General features: G+C 40.5%; 1 protein-coding gene across 2 annotated transcripts in view; it reads left to right on the top strand.

Moving 5' to 3' along the window:
- Positions 1 to 10,315: 10,315 nt before the first annotated feature.
- KPNA1 (karyopherin subunit alpha 1) overlaps positions 10,316 to 18,276 on the top strand; it is an 85,679-nt gene continuing 77,718 nt past the window's right edge. Inside the window, exon 1 of one of the 2 annotated variants that reach the window (XM_017508177.2) lies at positions 10,316 to 10,544. The gene's annotated coding sequence lies outside the window, so the exon portion shown is untranslated. The remainder of the gene's footprint in view (positions 10,545 to 18,276) is intronic. The other variant, XM_017508178.2, reaches the window with a different exon arrangement.

The following is an 18,276-nucleotide window of genomic DNA, read 5'->3' as shown; positions in this document are numbered from 1 at the left end:
AATTGAGCTAAACAATTTTTATTTAATTTATATGTATAGAATTTCCCACCCAACAATGAGCGAATACCTAGTCTTCTTAAATATGCACTGAACAGTTATATATATTGACCATATTTCAACAATTTTCTTCTTATTTATTTACTTTTTGCCAAAGACTCTAGATAAGAAATCATTAAATTCAACAATTTTAAATACATTATCAGTTGGTCTATGTTCTCTGACCATCATCCATCATGCAATTAACATATAAATCAATTTTTAAAATAGCTTAAAGTAAATGTGTTTGGAAATCAGATGTATTTTTCAAAATAATACCTCATGGGTCATAAAAACATAACAAAATAGAAAATATTTAGAATTGAATGATAGTGAAAATATTACTACCACAGCTTGTGACATAAAGCTAAAATAGTGCTTAAACTCTTTCTAAGCTTAAAGCTTATATTACGAAAAATAAAGGAATAAATCAATGAGCTAGGCAGACACCTAACTTAAGGTAAGAAAGGAAAATCAGAACAAATTTGAAGAAAGAAAATATAAACAGAAAATAATGAAATAGAAACAATATCCAACAATAAAGTGTGTAGCTGTTTTTTGATAAAGCTGAAAGAAACAGACAAACCTTTGGCAAGACTGATTAAGAAAATATGAGAAAAGTACAAATAAAGAATGTTAAGAATAAAAAGAGGAATGTAACTAAGACATACTAGAGATCTAAAAGTAGTAACTAGAAACAGTCTTGTGCTAATACATTCAAAATTTGGACAAAATGTTGACTTAGAAAAATATAACTTACCAAAATTGACTGAAGAACTACAAATCCTGAATTTTCTAATATCTATTAAAGAAAGTAAATTGGTAATTTAAAATTTACATACCAAGCAAACAGGTAAATACAACAGGCTAAGATTATTTTGATTTTATTAGTGAATTCTACAACATATTCCAAGAACAGATTATTCCAATCTTAAATAAAATCTTCCAGATAACAGAAATAGAGGGGACACTCCCCAACACATTTTTTAGAGCAAGTATAACCTCTATATCGAAAAACAGAAAACAGTATAAGATAGAAAAATTACAGATGAATTAAATTACGTAAATGTACAAATTCCAAAGAAAATATTAACAATTATAATTTGGCTCTGTATAAATAAATCATGGTCAATGTGAGTTTACTCAGAAATGGAAGGATAATTTAACTTTCAAAAATCAATTAGTGTAATTTACCACATAAATATATTAAAGGTTGTGCTCATCTCAATATATAGAGAAAAATCACCTGATAGACAATTCATTAAAAGATAGCTACCAAAAACAAGTATTTCATGATTAAACCTTAGAATGATTCCCTATGAAATCAGGAATGACAATAAATTCTTCTTATTACCGCTCATCAGCAATCAATTAGAGGTCCTATCCAACATAATAAGAAAGAAAAGAAAAAGCAAGAGAGAGGAAGGAAGGGAAGAAGGGAGGAAGGGAGGAAGGAAGGAAGGAAGGAAGGGAGGGAGGGAAGAAGGAAAGAAGGAAGAAAAGAAGAGACAACTAAAAATGGAGAAATCAAAATGTGATTGATCATAGACAATATGATTGTTTATAGAAAATTTAGGCCAGGCATGGTGGCTCACACTTGTAATCCCAGCACTTTGGGAGGCTGAGGTGGGCGAATCGCTGGAGGCCAGGAGTTGGAGACCAGCCTTGACCAACACTGTGAAACCCCTTCTCTACTAAAAATACAAAAATTAGCTGGGCATGGTGGTGTGTGCCTGTTAATTCCAGCTACTTGGGAGGCTGAAACATGAGAATTGCTTGACCCCAGGAGGTGGAGGTTGCAGTGAGTCGAAATCACATCACTGCACTCCAGCCTGTGCAAGAAGACTGTCTCAAAAAAATAAATGAATAAATAAAATTGAAGAAAATCTGGATGCAAATTAGTAGAATTAATAAGAGCATTCATCAAGGTTCTAAATATAAGTTATACATAAATCAATTGCATTCCTTTATATATTTTATTTATTTATTTATTTTTTATTTATTTATTTTTAAATAAGATGGGGTTTCACCAAGATGGCCAGGCTGGTCTTGAACTCCTGACCTAAGGTGATCCACCCACCTTGGCCTCCCAAAGTGCTAGGATTACAGGCGTGAGCCACCATGCCCGGCCAATCAATTGCATTCCTATACATATGAAACAGTAAGTATAATAACTTACACTTTAACTACATATATATGTAGTTAAGTTTGGCTTAAAATTGTCCCATACATAGCAAACTGCAACCTAATTTAACAGTATATTCTTGATTTTTTTTTTTTTTTGAAAAAGAGTTTTGCTCTTGTTGCCCAGGTTGGAGTGCAATGGTACGATTTCAGCTCACTGCAACCTCTGCCTCCTGGTTCAAGCAATTCCCCTGCCTCAGCCTCCCAAGCAGCTAGGATTACAGGCATGCACCATCATGCTGGCTAATTTTGTATTTTTAGTAGAGATGGGGTTTCACCATGTTGGTCAGGCTGGTCTTGAACTCCTGACCTGAGGTCATCTGCCCACCCTGGCCTCCCAGTGTTGGGATCACAGGCATGAGCCACCACACCTGGCTAAGAGTATATTCCTTTAACAAGTAGCTGAGTCTCAGCCAATCATAGGGTGCCAACTGATTAGAACATCCATATAAGGCAAATGCCCCATCATACCATGCCCAGAAAAGGTAAATGCTGAGCTATAACCAATCAGGTTGTCACTCTTTTTCTCTCTGTAAATACTGCCTGCCCACATTGCTCGGTGGAGCTCTTGTAAACTCTCCTGGTTCTGAGTGCTGCCTGATTCATGAGTCATTCTTTGCTCAAGTAAATGCTGTTAAATTTGTGTATACCTAAGACAATACATATGTGTATATATAATATGTAATTTATATATCACATATACATATCTTATATCTAGATACTATATGTCATATGTGTATATATCATATAGAGATGTGTGTATATATACATACATATATGATGTATAGTATCTATGTATTTATGTATATATTCAAGATACCTGTGTTGCTCAAGTTTATGTATAATATATAAATTATCTAAGTATGTATAAATATTCTGCAATGTTTATTAAATACCTTTTCATACTGGAGGTTGTTTGGTGTCAATATTTTTAGGATACATTAAAAAATTTGCAGCAAATATTTGCAATTAGAAGCTAAGTACTACTTGAAAGTCAGAATTCATATGTCAAAGAATACAACTAAATCCTTATTTGCTTTTTCATACGAAAGTTGAAACTGCTATTTGGTGTTTGCATTACAATTTATTTTATTTTTTAATTTTTGTAGAAGATGGGGGTCTCACTATATTGTTGCCCAGGCTGATCTTGAACTCCTGGCCTCAAGTGATCCAGCTGCCTGAGATAGGAATTCATGTTTAGTTATTTCGGGAGTACTCTCAGGATGTGGGAATAATGGAGACAGCACACGGCACAGCTGAGGGGTGGGGGGGAATGTTGGCAAGAATATATTAATAGTCTCAGCTGAAGACTTGCTTTAGTCTAATTCTAAGAGGAAACTCTAGAGCACGAATTCTTTTTTTTTTTTTTTAGATGGAGTCTTACTCTATTGCGCAGGCTGGAGTGCAGTGGCACGATTTTGGCTCACTGCAACCTCTGCCTCCTGGGTTCAAGTGATTCTCCCGCCTCAGTCTCCTGAATAGCTGGGACTACTGGTGTGCTCCACCACGCCTAGCTAATTTTTGTATTTTTAGTAGAGACAGGGTTTCACCATGTTGGCTAGCTTTGTCTTGAACTGCTGACAATGACCCGCCCACCTCGGCCTCCCAAAGTACTGGGATTACAGGCATGAGCCACTGTGCTGGGACTACAAATTCTATCATTAGAAGTAAGTAGCCCTCTGCAGAAGGGTTGGCCTTTTGAACCCAGTTTTTGGCCCAGGTCTGCTATAGCTTTTGGCCTTGGTCTGCCCTCTCTGGGTGGTGGGAGCCTTCTAGCAAGGTGGCTCTTGTTAGGGCTAGGGCAATTCTTCAGAGAAGTGGGGCAGTAGGGTTGCCAGCCCCACTCACAGCAGGTAGGGGAATGGGCGAACTAGTCTGATGAAGGAGATGTGAGGAAGAGTGATCAATTGTCCCCATTTGTTTGACTTCCCAGATTTTGCACTAAAATTCCCATATCCTGGAAAACCCTCCCAGGACATAAAAAATCCTGGTTTTCTGTGTTGGGTGTGGAGGTTGGGATGAAAAGTACAAAACTCATATGATAGCCAAAAAAAATATGATAACTAAAAAAACACTGCTTTTAGTATTTAATGGGTATAGCATAGATTATTCACCTTATGTCATCACTGTCATTTTCTTTCCTGCTTATTGATGTTGGCAACCATGATGTTCACAGTAATTATCATCCACTGTTGCACCACTCTATGAAACTATGTAAAGGTACATTTCCTGACTCAAAAAGTGTTCCCTTAGCTGGGTGTGGTGGCTCATGCCTGTAATCCCAGGATTTTGGGAGGTTGAGGTAAGTGGATCACTTGAGGCCAGGAGTTTGAGACCAGCCGGGCCAACATAGCAAAACCCTGTCCCTACTAAAAATACAAAAAACATTAGCCAGGTGTGGTGGACTACACCTGTAGTCCCAGCTACTCCGGAGGCTAAGGCAGGAGAATCACTTGAATCTGGGAGGCGGAGGCTGTGGTAAGCTGAGATCATGCCACTGCACTCCAGTCTGGGTGACAGAGCAATACTCCATTTAAAAAAAAAAAATTGTTCTTTCCCTCTAGCTCTTAGGCAATTTGACTTGAAAAATGGAGTTTCAAATTGTCATCTTGATGTCTATTAAGATTTTAACAAAATCATAAATCATAAAGCAAAGGGTATCATATCTTGGCCAAATACAAACCAGACTTGGCTCATTTATATGATTTTGATGTAAATGATAATTTTGATGAATTCTATTCAGTCTCTAAATTTCTTACCAAAGAAAATGAAAGGATTTCATCTGTGAACCAGTGCTAAAAGAGAGCTATGATTTGCTTACTGAGAAATGGAGCCTTTTGATAATGAAAGTTTTTGGTCATTTCGATTTCCTCAAAAATGTACAGAAGCACTTAGTAAAATTTTTGACTTTATGTAAATGGGAGGAGATGGTTTCCTTAAACACATGCCTACTAGGTGGCCATCGCTGAAGCTGGCCAGAGAAAAGGTGTTAAAATGTTGGCTTGCCATAAAATATCTTTAAGTGTGGAACAAAACAGAATGGTCTGCTTCAATTTGTAAATATATTGAGGGTGAGAATGGAGATAAGGTTTATAGTAAAGCAGAAATAAACCTGCTGGTTCTCCAAAACTGTCTGATAATCCTTGCAGACGCCATAAAGAGCCTACAAAAGGATAAACTCACTGACTTGAGTTGTTCAATGTTATGTGTAGGTTGCGATAAAAATTCCAACACAGAAAAATAGGCCAACTTTTTGGAAATAAGATTGTTTCAGAACTTAAAAGTCTCCAGAAAAAGGCAAATTAAACAGAACTTTCTGGATTTCTTTACTACGCCTGTAAACTTACTTGAAATCTAACTTCGATTTTATAAGCTCATTTTTTTTTCCAGAAGAGTTAGAAGTGTATAAATCATTTTCTCTTCTTTTCTTTTCTTTTGAGACAGAGTTTCCCTCTTGTTGCCCAGGCTGGAGTGCAATGGCGCAATCTCGGCTCACTGAGACTTCCGCCTCCTGGGTTCAAGTGATTCTCCTGCCTCAGCTTCCCGAGTAGCTGGGATTACAGGCATGTGCCACCACACCCAGCTAATTTTGTATTTTTAGTAGAGACAGGGTTTCTCCATGTTGGTCAGGCTGGTCTCAAAGTCCTGACCTCAGGTGATCTGCCTGCCTCGGCCTCCCAAAGTGCTGGGATTATAGGCATGAGCCACCGCGCCCGGCCCATAAACCATTTTCTCTGGGGAAATGAGGCTTAACTGAGACATCCAATGTTCTTCAGAGTGTTTTAAAAATTTCACATATGGAGGCTGGGCGTGGTGGCTTTATGTCATTACTTTGACAACAGAAGCAGTATAATTTAGGCAGAAGAGCAAAGCTGCAAGTCAAAATTAGTTTTATGTTTGACTGTATTCAGTTTATCATTGCACAAAAGAAAAAAATAATGTCCTAGGCCGGGCACAGTGGCTCACACCTGTAATCCCAGCATTTTGGGAGGCTGAGGCGGGTGGATTACCTGAGGTCAAGAGACCAGCCTAGCCAACATGGGAAAACCCCGTCTCTACTAAAAATACAAAAATCAGCCAGATGTGGCAGTACGCGCCTGTAATCCCAGCTACTCTGGAGGCTGAGGCAGGAGAATTGGCTTGAACCCAGGAGGCAGAGGTTGCAGTGAGCTGAGTTCGCACCACTGCACTCCAGCCTGGGTGACAGAGCAAGACCCCATCTCAAAAAAAAAATGTCCTAAAGATTCCAAGTAGTTCAGAGAAGTATTAATGGAAAAGGAAATAGAAAGAATAAAAATATCTCAAGCTATCATGGGACAGAAAGAAATATGTCATTATTTTTAATTTAATATAGGTAACATCTGTTTCATTAGTTCTATTGTATACATTATTATTATTAATATTTCTGAGACAGATCTCACTCTGTCACCCAGGCTGGAGTGCAATGGCACTATCTTAGCTCACTGCAACCTCTACCTCCTGAGTTCAAGAGACTCTTTTGCCTCAGCCTCCCGAGTAGCTGGGACTACAGGCACGTGCCACCATGCCTGGCTAATTTTTTTTTTAGAGGTGGGGTTTCAATGTGTTAGCCAGGATGGTCTCAATCTCCTGACCTCGTGATCCACCCACCTCAGCCTCCCAGAGTGCTGGGATTACAGGCGTGAGCCACTGTGCCTGGCCATTGTATACATTCTTTTAAAAATTCTTAAACTTACTTATCTCAAGAATTTAGGATGATATAGCCAACAAAATTCAAATATGCAATAGAGCTAAATTGCTATACTAGAAGACAGAAAGAAATCTTAAGAAAATATTGTTGTATTTTTCTCACACATATTATTTGCTTAATTAGTCCTTCCATTTATTATTACTAGTTGCCATTTCTAACTAGCTCTATTGCTTTTTTTTTAAGAGATAACATCTTGCTCTGTCACCCAGGTTGAAGTGTAGTGATGTGCTCAAACTCCTGGTCTCAAGTGATCCTCCCACTTCAGCCTCATGAATAGCTGGGACTGCAGGTGTGACTCACCATGCCTGACTAATTTTGTGTGTGTGTGTAGAGATGGGATCTTGCTGTGTTGTCCAGGCTGGTCTGGAACTCCTAAGCTCAAGCGATCCTCCCACCTCAGCCTCCCAAAGTGCTGGGATTACAGGCATGAGCCACTGTTCCCAGCCTGCATTTAATTGCACTTATGCAACAGAAAAGAAATACAACAGAATGCATAATTATAAGTAAATACCTATTTTACATGTTTTTATGTTCAAGTAATTTATATGTTAGATTGGCAAAAATTTTAAAAGTCTGACATTTCCAATTGTTAGCAAGTAAAGAGTATCTTATATACTGTTTATGGAGTCTAAATTGGTACACTGCCTAATCCAGCAATGTCTAGCATATTAGTTTTTTTATTGTATAACAAATTACCATAAACATAGTATCTTAAGACACATTTATTATCTCACAGCTTCTGTGGACCAGGAGTCCAGGCACAGTTTAGCTGTTTCCTTTGCTCAGGGTCTCACAAAACTGCTATCAAGGTATAAGTCAGGCTGTCTTCTCATCTGGAGACTGACCTCTCTCAGGTTGTTGGCAGAATTCATTTCCTTGTAGTTGCATGAGTGAGGGCCCTGGCTTCTTACTGATTGTCAGCTGGAAGCTGCACTCAAGTTCTAGAAGCAATCTGCAGTTCGCTGCCACGTGGTCTCCTCCGTATGCGGTTCACACAACTTGACAACTTGCTTCTTCAAGGCCAGCAGGCAAATCTCTAGCTCCGGTCTGGAAAGACAGTCTCATATCATGAAACAGAATCATGGGAGTGACATCCTATCATCTTTGCCATATTCTGTTGGCTAGAAGTCAAATGTCCCACTACATTCAAAGGGTAGAGATTATATAGGCAACACCAGGGAGCAGAGATTATGGGGGCCATCTTAGATTTCTGCCTAATACATCTACTGATGTTAAAGATGCAATGTTTTAGGATCTAGCAGTTTCCCTGTACACAGTAGAGATGTTCAAGAATGTTCATAGTAGCATTGTTTGTGATAGCAAAAATATTGTTCTATAATTTTAAATTTCTCAAAACATAAAATTATATTGTCAGAGAGACATTAGCTTATAAAACACCATGTACAGTATGACAATATCTTTTTAAAGTAGCATATATAGGAATTCCACTTCCAGCAATGGCCTACTGGTATTTTGAATCAACCCTTCCACTACAGAGAACAACTGAACAAAATATAAAAACGTTAATATACTGAAGAGCTACCAAGGAAGTGAAAATTTGTGAATGCAAGATCTGGAAGAAAAAGGAAGCCACAAGAGGTGAGCCTGATATTTGTCATCATTTTTCCAAAGCTGAGGTGACTGCTGACTCTGAAAGCAGTGGCTGAAAACGTGAGCAGAGCTTATGGCTGTCTCACTGGGCTTAGAAGTCCCATCAAAGAGAAGAGGCCCTAATAAATACCCCAGACTTTTGGATGGGACCATCAAGGACTAGCTAGAAATAAGGATAAACTGGGAAATAAACTAGCTTTCACAAAGACTGAAGTACAGCTTTGAATAATCAATCTTAGCACCTGATTGGAAAAAGGTGATCTGTCTTCACCCTAGCTGTGGTCAGGCAAACTTACCCTTAAGTCTCTCTTGGTGAACACACCCTCTCTTTCCCCAGCCCTCTTGCTCAAACTCAACTCTGATCTTAGTAAACACATCAGCAGGAGAATGCTGATGCAGCAGAGAGAAGTCCAGGACAAATGAACATTGCATAACCTAGGATTCAGGTTGTGTGGTCCTCTCTCCTCTTCCCTGGGACATTTATAAATGTATTAATCTACCCCATCTCTTTCTCCTTGCCTATTGGTGTGTGTTTTAAACCTATCTAATATTCCTTGACCCCTGCTAGGTTGGCTTTAGTTTTTCTTCTTTTGAAGCCACTACTCCATCTGGTCCCCCAAAGAATTCCATCAAATTTAGCATTAACAATCATTTGCTCCAAGTTTTTGTTTGAGAGCACTTGAGAGTAAAATGAGTATTTGTGTTTCATGTAGTTTTTTTGTTTGTTTGTTTTGTTTTTTGTTTTTTTAACAGAGTTTCGCTCTGTTGCCCAGGCTGGAGTGCAGCGGCTTGATCTCGGCTGACTGCAACCTCCTCCTCCCAGGCTCAAGCAATTCTCCCGCCTCAGCCTTCCGGGTAGCTTGTCTACAGGTGCGCGCCACCAACCCCAACTAAATTTTGTATTTTTAGTAGAGACAGGTTTTCACCATGTTGGCCAGTATGGTCTCCATCTCTTGACTTCGTGATCCACCCGCCTCGGCCTTCCAAAGTGCTGGGATTATAGGCGTGAGTCACCGTGCCCAACCCATGTAGTTTCTTAATTGTTATTATTTTTGAGACAGGGTCTCACTCCGGTTGTCCAGTGTAGTGGTGCGATCTTGGCTCACTGCAGCCTCATGGTCAACCCCGGGGTTGGGTGATTCTCCTACCTCAGCCTCCCAAGTAGCTGGGTACAGGAGCCGGTCATTACCCCGGGCTAATTTTTGTATTTTTAGTAGAGAGGGGATTTCGCCATGTTGCCCAGGCTAGTCTCGAACTCCTGGTCTCAAGTCATCCGCCCGCCTCGGCCTTGCAAAGTGCTGGGATTACAGGTGTGAGCCACTGCGCCCAGCCCTTAATGATTTTTGATGCTACTCATACAGTATCAAGCAAAGGGGATGGGAGAGAACTAAAAAAGGAGTGTCCAGAAGCTTCCTGCTTTCATGCTGCATGTGAACCCTTCAGACACGAGGCTCTGACGTACTACTGTTGTAATACTCTCTCTGCTTTCAATTATTCCATCAAAGTGTGTTTAGGTACCTATTATGTTAGAGGCTAGACATACAGAGGTGAGGATCGATCCGCCCTGGAAGAGCTTAGCAAAGACAGGTTTGTACACATAACTTTCTCCAACCTTTGCCAAGGCCTGCAAACCTCCTTTTTAGTGAGACCCTCTCCCCGATTCCCGACTCTTCACAGGCTGGGCGCTAGCAGAAAGGAGCGGCTAGAGAGGGAGCGTTACAAGACTACGTTTCCCGGCAGGCTCTGCGGCAAGCGCTGGAGAGACGGGCGCAGGCGCTTCGGCCGGCCCCCGCACGCAGGCGCACTGCGAACGCCGGCAGAGCTGAGTCTTGCTTCTCGGTGCGCGGCGGCGGAGAGCGAGGCCTGGTGAGCACCGCCGAGGCGCGAGCCAGCTCTTCGAGGTTGTGCGCGGGAGCGGCACGGCGGGCGGGCCAGCGAGGGGCTCACTTCAGCGGTGGCACCGGGATCGGCTGCCGTGAGCCTGGTGAGTGTGGGGGCCTTGCGGCCCCGGCCCCTCCCCCTGCCACCGGCGGATCCGGGCAGTCCTCGGCGGGACTTGGGAGAGGCCCTGGGGCGACGGCTGGCGCCGGCCGGGGCTCGTGCTCGGGTGCCTGGGTCCTGAAGCTCGCGCCGCGTCCGTGCGTCACGGGCCCGACTGTCCTAACGGCCGCGCGGCCGGCGGAGGAGAGGGTGGGGGTGGGGAGTGCTGGTGTGATCGCCATCAGGAACGCCGGTCGAGGCGGGGCGGGGCGGCGAGGCGCGGCGCGGCGGCGGGGCTGGAAGCGGCGCCGGGGACTGCGGGGCGCCGAGGCAGCGGGCGGAGAGGAGGCGAGCGCGGAGCCTGCGCCGCAACTGGGCGGCTGGTGGGAGGCGGGGGTGGGCCGCGCCGAGCGCTGTGACAGAGGCAGGAAGGAGCAGGGGTGGCGTGTAAAAATTCTAACCCTGGCAGGAAGGGACCGTCTTGGGAATTCACAAGTTACAGCCGGGGTTAGAGCCGGCAGCCCGGAGGGAGGTGGGGGAAGCGGGGGATGGAGACGGCCGACTGCAGTTTACAGATGTCATAACAACATGGGCCTGGAGCGGCTGACGGGGGTGTGGTAATTATAGGAATGACAGAACTTGGTCTGTACACCGCGTGTGAAGTGGTGGTGCGAGGGAAACAGCGAGGTATCGGATTAAGCTCACTACGGGAGGAGAATACTGAAGAATGGCTGGAGCCAAAAAGTTGTCATGAAGTAATGTTTTAGGATTGGGTCGTGTTCCACTTTTAAGTGAAAGCGTTTAAAATATTTTATTTTTAAGGTTTCAACTCAGATCAAAGGATGGCTGAGTGTTTGTATTTTAAAGAGATGGGGTCTCGCTCTGTTGCCCACGCTGTACTCCAAGTCCTGGGCTCAAACTGTCCTGTCTCGGCCTCCTAAGTAGCTGGGACTAGTCTCGGACAACCACACCCGGCTCTGCAGAGTATTTTTTTCTGAAACGTACTGTCAAGTAATGTTAACTTGAATTTCACTTTTTTCCACCTTAAATAAACGGTTGCTTAAAAGCCTCTCTCTATTAGCAGTAGATGAGGTGATTTTCCTCCTCTTGTTGCTTCAAGCCTCAATTTTATTTTATTTTTTTAAAGAAACGGAGTCTTGCTGTGTTGCCCGGGCTGATCTGGCCTCAAGGCATCCGCCCCAGTAAATGGAACTACAGGCCGGTGCCACCATTCTTGACATTGTTTTTTTTCTTAACTAGCTTTTGCGTTTGTAATATTTTTAAAGCGGTTCAGGAATTTTCCCTCCACTTAAAAGAGTTATTTTTCCCCTCCATTTTAAAGATTAATGAGATGAAATTATTTTTTCAAAGGAAAGTAATGAATTCTGTTCTATTTTTACTGAAATACTTTATTCTTGGAAGGCACTGTTTTATGGATAGATAAGATGTAAGAAAAAGTAAAGGAATTAACATTTATTGAGTTCTTTTTCATGTACTGTGTTAAATGTTTTACACATATTAAAAACATTTAAATCTGAAGTATCTTAATTTTTCTAGTTTACAGATGAAAGCATTGACAATCAAATGTTAAGTAACTTACCTAAGGTCTTTCAGCTCTTGTTGAGAACAGCCTTAGAACTCAAAATTACTGCGTTTAACAAAATTATTTCTCTCCTCTCATACTTTTTCGTTGTGCTTTCTTTAATCCGTTCAATGAGCGAATGCTTACGGAGTGATCCTATTCTAGACTTGGAGGGATATGGTCGCGATCAAAACTCACTGTACTTGTTCTAAATACACTGTGGAATTTATAGTGTAGCAGGGAAGACTAATAACACAAATATTGACTGCATAACATGTTATCAGTTATAGTTGAGCAGCAACTGTAGAGCAGTCTACTAAATAGAATTCAAATGGAAGCAGACAACATGAGCCTTGAGGAGTTTAAAGTCATGTAGGGAAACAAAACATACATTTATAAAAACCTAAACGAAATGACAAAGGCATCACCTGAAATCAATATACTTGCATTATGTTACTTTTTTTTTTTTTTTTTGTCGGAGACAGTCTTCCTCTGTTGCCCAAGCTGGAGTGCACTGGCGCGGTCTCTGTTCACTGTAACCTACGCCTCCCAAGTTCATGCAATTTTCCTGCCTCAGCCTCCGGAGTAGCTGGACTATGGGCGCACGCCGGCACGCCTGGCTATTTTTTTGTATTTTAGTAGAGACGGGGTTTCACCATGTTGCCCAGGCTAGTCTGGAACTCCGGAGCTCAGGCAATCCAGATTCCTTGGCCTCCCAGAGTGTTAGGATTACAGGCGTGAGCCACTGCGCCCGGACGAATTACGTTACTTTCATAAGGTGGTCCTCATAGAAGTTTCTTCACAGAAGTGTGATTTAATCTTATCTGCATCTTATCTAGAACTAATACATACCAAAAGGGGCCATGAAAGACATCTTTTTTTCATTAATATCTAATGAAGAAATTTCAAATTTATTGATTCCTATAAAATGCAGACCTTAGAGACAAGTTCTTCCTAAGACCCCAGTATTAAGCTTTTTTTCTTTTCTTTTTTTAAACAAGTGACTGCTTTTATTAGGTTATTTTTGTTTTGTCAGCTATCCTGTTTCTCTTTATACTTTCTCAGGAGACTCAGAGCTGTGTTCAATTTTTATAATTTTCTTTAGTCTCAACTATGTTAAGAATTATATGTAATCTGGAATTGCTGTCAGTTTCCTGGATTTCTTTATTCTCTGTTGCTCTCGATGGTCGTTTTTTACCTCTTCCCTTTACATTTGAGAATAAGATTATATCTTAATTCTTTTCATCCCCAGTGCTAAAGCACAGTGTTTGTTGAATTAATGATAAAATAGAGTCTTAATGATTTATGATAAAATAGAGTCTTAATGATTGAAGTCTACCAGATTGTTTTTACATGTATGAATACTGTGTATAAAATCAATTAAGACCTTTGATTGGTCTAGATAGTAAAGATTACTGACCTAGTGATAAAGATAATCCCGTTACCTCCTTGTTTTGTTTTAAGGTATCTTTGTACTTTGCATGATGTTATGAATTTAGCCATAAAAGGGAAGAAAACATTGGGAAACAGTTAAATTAGCTGATTTAGGCTGATTTTGCTCTTTTGCTCTAGTAAGCAGGAGATGGCCTCAGGCCAACTGGGGGCCAGATATGGTCTGCAATAGAAAATTTTGAAGTTGTACATTGGGAGAGTAGGGATGAAGACTGTGGGAATGTACATTTTCTTCTTCTTCTTTCTTCTTTCTTCTCTTATTTTTGAAGATGTTACAAACCTACAAAACAGAACATGAAAAAATGATTCTGTCCAAGTACTGTAGACTAATTGGGACAGTTCTTGAAAGCAGGCGGTAATCCAGAATCTGGATAATGGGGATAATCTCCTTCATATAACAAAAATAATGCTGCCCTTCATATACAAAGATAAGTCTGCTTACTCATCATGATTGATTTTCCAGCGTGAGGAAGGATATGTGCTCAGTTGTCCATAATACTCTATGAGCAACAAGGCAGCTTGGGGTCAGAATAGGGGTTTGTAGCTAGGGAACAGAAAGACTGGCAGAAAGTGTTGATGGGTTAGGCTCTGCATTAGGTGCTTTCACTTAATTGTTCTTGCAAAACCATTTTGAGGAGGTGATTACGTGTGCAGGGTGATTGGGCAACTTGTCCTACTTCACAGAGTTAGTGGAGTTAGGATTCAAATAGGGCTGTTTGTACTGTGTTCACATTGATCATTAAAGATTGGTTTTATTTTAGCCATTTAGTTTCATTGGCGGAACAAACTAGATGTCGTTTGTTTAACACCATGAAATAATACTGAAGATCTGAGTTAACTGCTGTGAGATTTTGTTCAGGTTCCTTGTTTTATCAGCATTAGAAAAATACAGTTTTAAAATTAGAATATCTGAAAAGCAGCTGTTTTCTGTCCCAGCATCTGCACTTTAGAAGCTACCATTTTCTTTCTCCTAGCTGTTTCCTCTTGTGTTTGCTTTCATATTTATAAATACAGTAACTTGCTTTTATTGCTGTTTCTTGATATAGCAATTATAGATATTAGATATTACTGGCTTTCTTCTAGGCGAGATGTTCCTTACTGTTTCACATATAGATTCACCTCTACACGCACAAACTGCCTCTACCATCCTCCACAATTATAGTTATCACAGGTGTTTATTAAGCCAATATTTAGTGTTTACAGTATTATACCTATGTAAATGTTCACAGCTGACCCATGTAGAGTACTATGACACCATTTCTTCTTTTAATGCATTTTTGTTTTTCTAGGAAGTATTTTTTGTTGTTGTTTGCTTCATTTCCTGAGACAGCTAACCTGGAACCTCTTAATGCAACTAGGACTGGTTACTTTCTAGGCCTATTTCGTAGTTGTTATCCTGGGTCTTCTCTTTTCATCATCCTTAAAATTCTTTATCCTCCCCTGTACTGGTTCCCCTGTTTGCTGTTTCCTGTATTTTCTTTATTGGCTTACTTATTTCCTTGCAGTACATTTTTTAGTAACTTTCTAAGAAAGGATACATAGAAAACAAAAACTTTCTGACATTTTACCTGACTGAAAAAAAAATATTCTTCCTTCACATTTGATCAATAATTTGGCTGGGTATAAAATTCTGAGTTGAAAGTAACTTTTACTTCAAGTTTGCTAGTCATAGTTTCATTGTTTTCTTTCTTCCAGTGCTACTGTTGAAATCTAAAGCCAATCTGATTTTTCATTTGTATGTGACCTTGCCTTTCTGACCCCCAATCTCTAGAAGCTTTTAGGATATTTTTAATCCTCAAAATTCCATGATGCTATGTTTAGGTATGGGTCTTTTTTTGTTTAAGAGCATTCCATGGGCCTTTATAAGCTGGGAGTTCACATCCTTTAGTTTTGGGAAGTTTTTGTTATTTGGAGCTTAGGTAAAAAGACTTTTAGAATGAATTATGCTTCTCAGTTCTTGTCACACTTATCAGATCATAAAAATTCCTTTAAATTTTTCTCTTAAATTTCTGAGCCCTACTTATGTTATGTCTTCCTATAACATTGTGGCTGGTACATTCCTTGTTTATATGAGAAACATTGTGAAATATGTAGTGGAGGTATGTACACTTAGTTTAGGTATTGTGTTATAGACCTTGCAAAGGTCTTTTTCTTTTTTATTCAACATTGATTTAGGGACCTTTCTGTTTTGTTGTATGTACATATAGTTGTGTCTGATGTAGAATTCTATAATGCATGTCTACCCCATTTTACTTGTCATTCCCTAGGAATTGACTCCTGAGTTGCCTTTCTGCTATCTCAAATACCATGTTAAATATACTTGTACATCATTATGGACCTGTGTAGGAAGTTCTCTAGGATGTATATACCCAAGATTGTGATTCCCTGGGCATGGAATGGGAGAATTCGTTTATGTGTCTACTTGAGTGCTTGAGAGTTCTTTGCCCATATCTTTGTCTTTCTTGGGTTTATCTAACTTACTGTTTTTTTTTTTTTTTGTGATACACAGTCTTGCTTAGTCACCCAGGTGAGTGCAGTGGTGGGATCTCAACCTCCATCTTGCCCCCTGGGCTCAAGTCATTCTTCTGCCTCAGGCTCATGAGTAGCTGGGGTTACAGGGGGCCTGCCACCACACCCGGCTAATTTTTGTATTTTTAGTAGAGGCTGGGTTTCACCATGTTGGCCGGGCTGATCTTGAACTGACCTCAGGTGATCTGCCTGCTGTGGCCTCACCTGGCTGATTTTTGTATTTTTAATAGAGACTGGGTTTCACCATGTTGGCCAGGCTGGTCTTGAACTCCTGATCCGCCTGCCTTGGCCTCCCAAAGTGCTGGGCTTACAGATGTGAGCCACCACGCCTGGCCATTTTCTATTTTTTTGTCAGTCTGATGAGTATAAAAATAGAATCTCAGCTGGGTGCTATGGTGTGTGCCTGTAACCTCAGCTCCTGAGGCTGAGGTGGGAGGATCCCTTAGGTTCCAGGGGTGGGAGAAGGAGTATCTTTTTGTTTCAGCTTACATTCTTTGATTACTAAAGAATTTGAGCATCTCTTGGATCCATTTAGTTTGTTCTTTTTGTTAATTGTCTGTTTTGTCCTTTGTCTTTACTTGGGTTTCCTTTTTGATTTGCAGAATTTCCTCGTGGAGTTTAGATTTGAATAGTCTGTTGATATTAGACTTAGAAAATGTATTCTCTAAGTCTGTCCTCCTTTCTGTTAATTTTGTCCATAGTGACTTTCATGGAACAGATAGTCAAAATTATTTTGTTAATCTTTTCCTTATCAACTTTGTGTTCTGTCTTTTTGGAATTTGTATTTTTTGAGTATGGAAACTCTTAGGTTGTTCTAATGTTCTTTCTCCTACCCCTTGTTTTCCATCCCTTAGTCTTTTTTCTTCAGTTTCTTGAGAGACTTCCTCAGTGTTATCTACCAACCCTTCTGTTGAATTTTTATCTTCTATCCATATTTTAAATTTCATAGATCTCATTATAATTTTTTTCTTTTTTTTTTTTTTTGAGACAGAGTCTCACTCTTGCCCAGGCTGGAGTGCAGTACGTAGTGTGATCTTGGCTTACTGCAACCTCTGCCTTCCCAGTTCAAGTGATCTCCTGCCTCAGCCTCCTGGGATTACAGGCGCCCACCACCATAACTGGCTAGTTTTTGTGTTTTTAGTAGATAGCGGGGTTTCACCATGTTGGCCAGGCTGGCCTTGAACCCCTGACCTCAAGTGATCGCCCTCCTCAGCCTCCCAAAGTGCCGGGATTACAGGCGTGAGCCACTGTGTCCAGCCTCTCATTCTTATTTTACAGTATATTTGTGTTGTTTCATAGATTCTGTATTCTTTCTGGGGATATTAATGATAGTTTTAAAAATTTTGTTATTGTTGTCTTTCTTTATAGAGGCTTTCCCCAGATGTCTGGTAGTCTTGTGGCTATCCATTCATGTTTAAGAGTGAAGTGCCAAAAACTGAATTGGAACTCTATGAGTGTGGCTTGTTTAAGGGTGGAGAGAGTAGCTAGTGGCCATTTTTGGGGGGTGAGGGCAGGACAGCATGTACTCATAGGTTTGTTTATCTTGGGCTAGCCAGCTTCCCTGATGAAGAGAGTCTTCAATCTCTTGCCAGGAGAATGTATATCTGGCTGCCATATTTTGAGAATTCATTTTAGAAAAGAAGCTTAGAAGTTTTTACTGTTGTGCTCATGTAATTCTGTTTTCAATAAGGCACCTCATTCGCACCCTCACCTGCATTGGAACACCCATTTGAAGGGATTACTGAAGGATGGTTGTCTGGTTGTGAAATCTGGGCATGTGATGGCTGTTTTGTAGACTTTCAACAAACCTGATTTTGAGTCCAACTCTCACTACACTTAAGGAGGGATAGTACCTGGGTAATCTGTCGGAAGCCTCCTGTTTGTAGGTAGGTAGTGTGAATCAGCTTGTTTCTTGTTGACTTCTTCCTTTGCAGGTTAGGCTTCAGAGTTTTCCACTTTGCTGGTGAAATATAATTTATTTTATGGCTCCTTTTAGGTGTTGACATCATCTGTGATTCTCTCCGTATTCTTTCTATGCTGTGGTTCTGGCTCATTTATTTGAAAAAAATGTTTCTTTATAATTTTAGCATTCTACCATGTCCACCATTTTGTTTCTTTACATAAACTCTTTGCTGTTCATTCTTTCCTTTTTTTTTTTTAAATTTTTTAATTT

The sequence above is a fragment of the Cebus imitator genome, unplaced genomic scaffold (assembly GCF_001604975.1).
Source record: "Cebus imitator isolate Cc_AM_T3 unplaced genomic scaffold, Cebus_imitator-1.0 Scaffold387, whole genome shotgun sequence".
Lineage (NCBI taxonomy): Eukaryota > Metazoa > Chordata > Mammalia > Primates > Cebidae > Cebus > Cebus imitator.
Note: the sequence above shows the minus strand (reverse complement) of the source record. Positions and strands in the feature narration are given on the sequence as shown.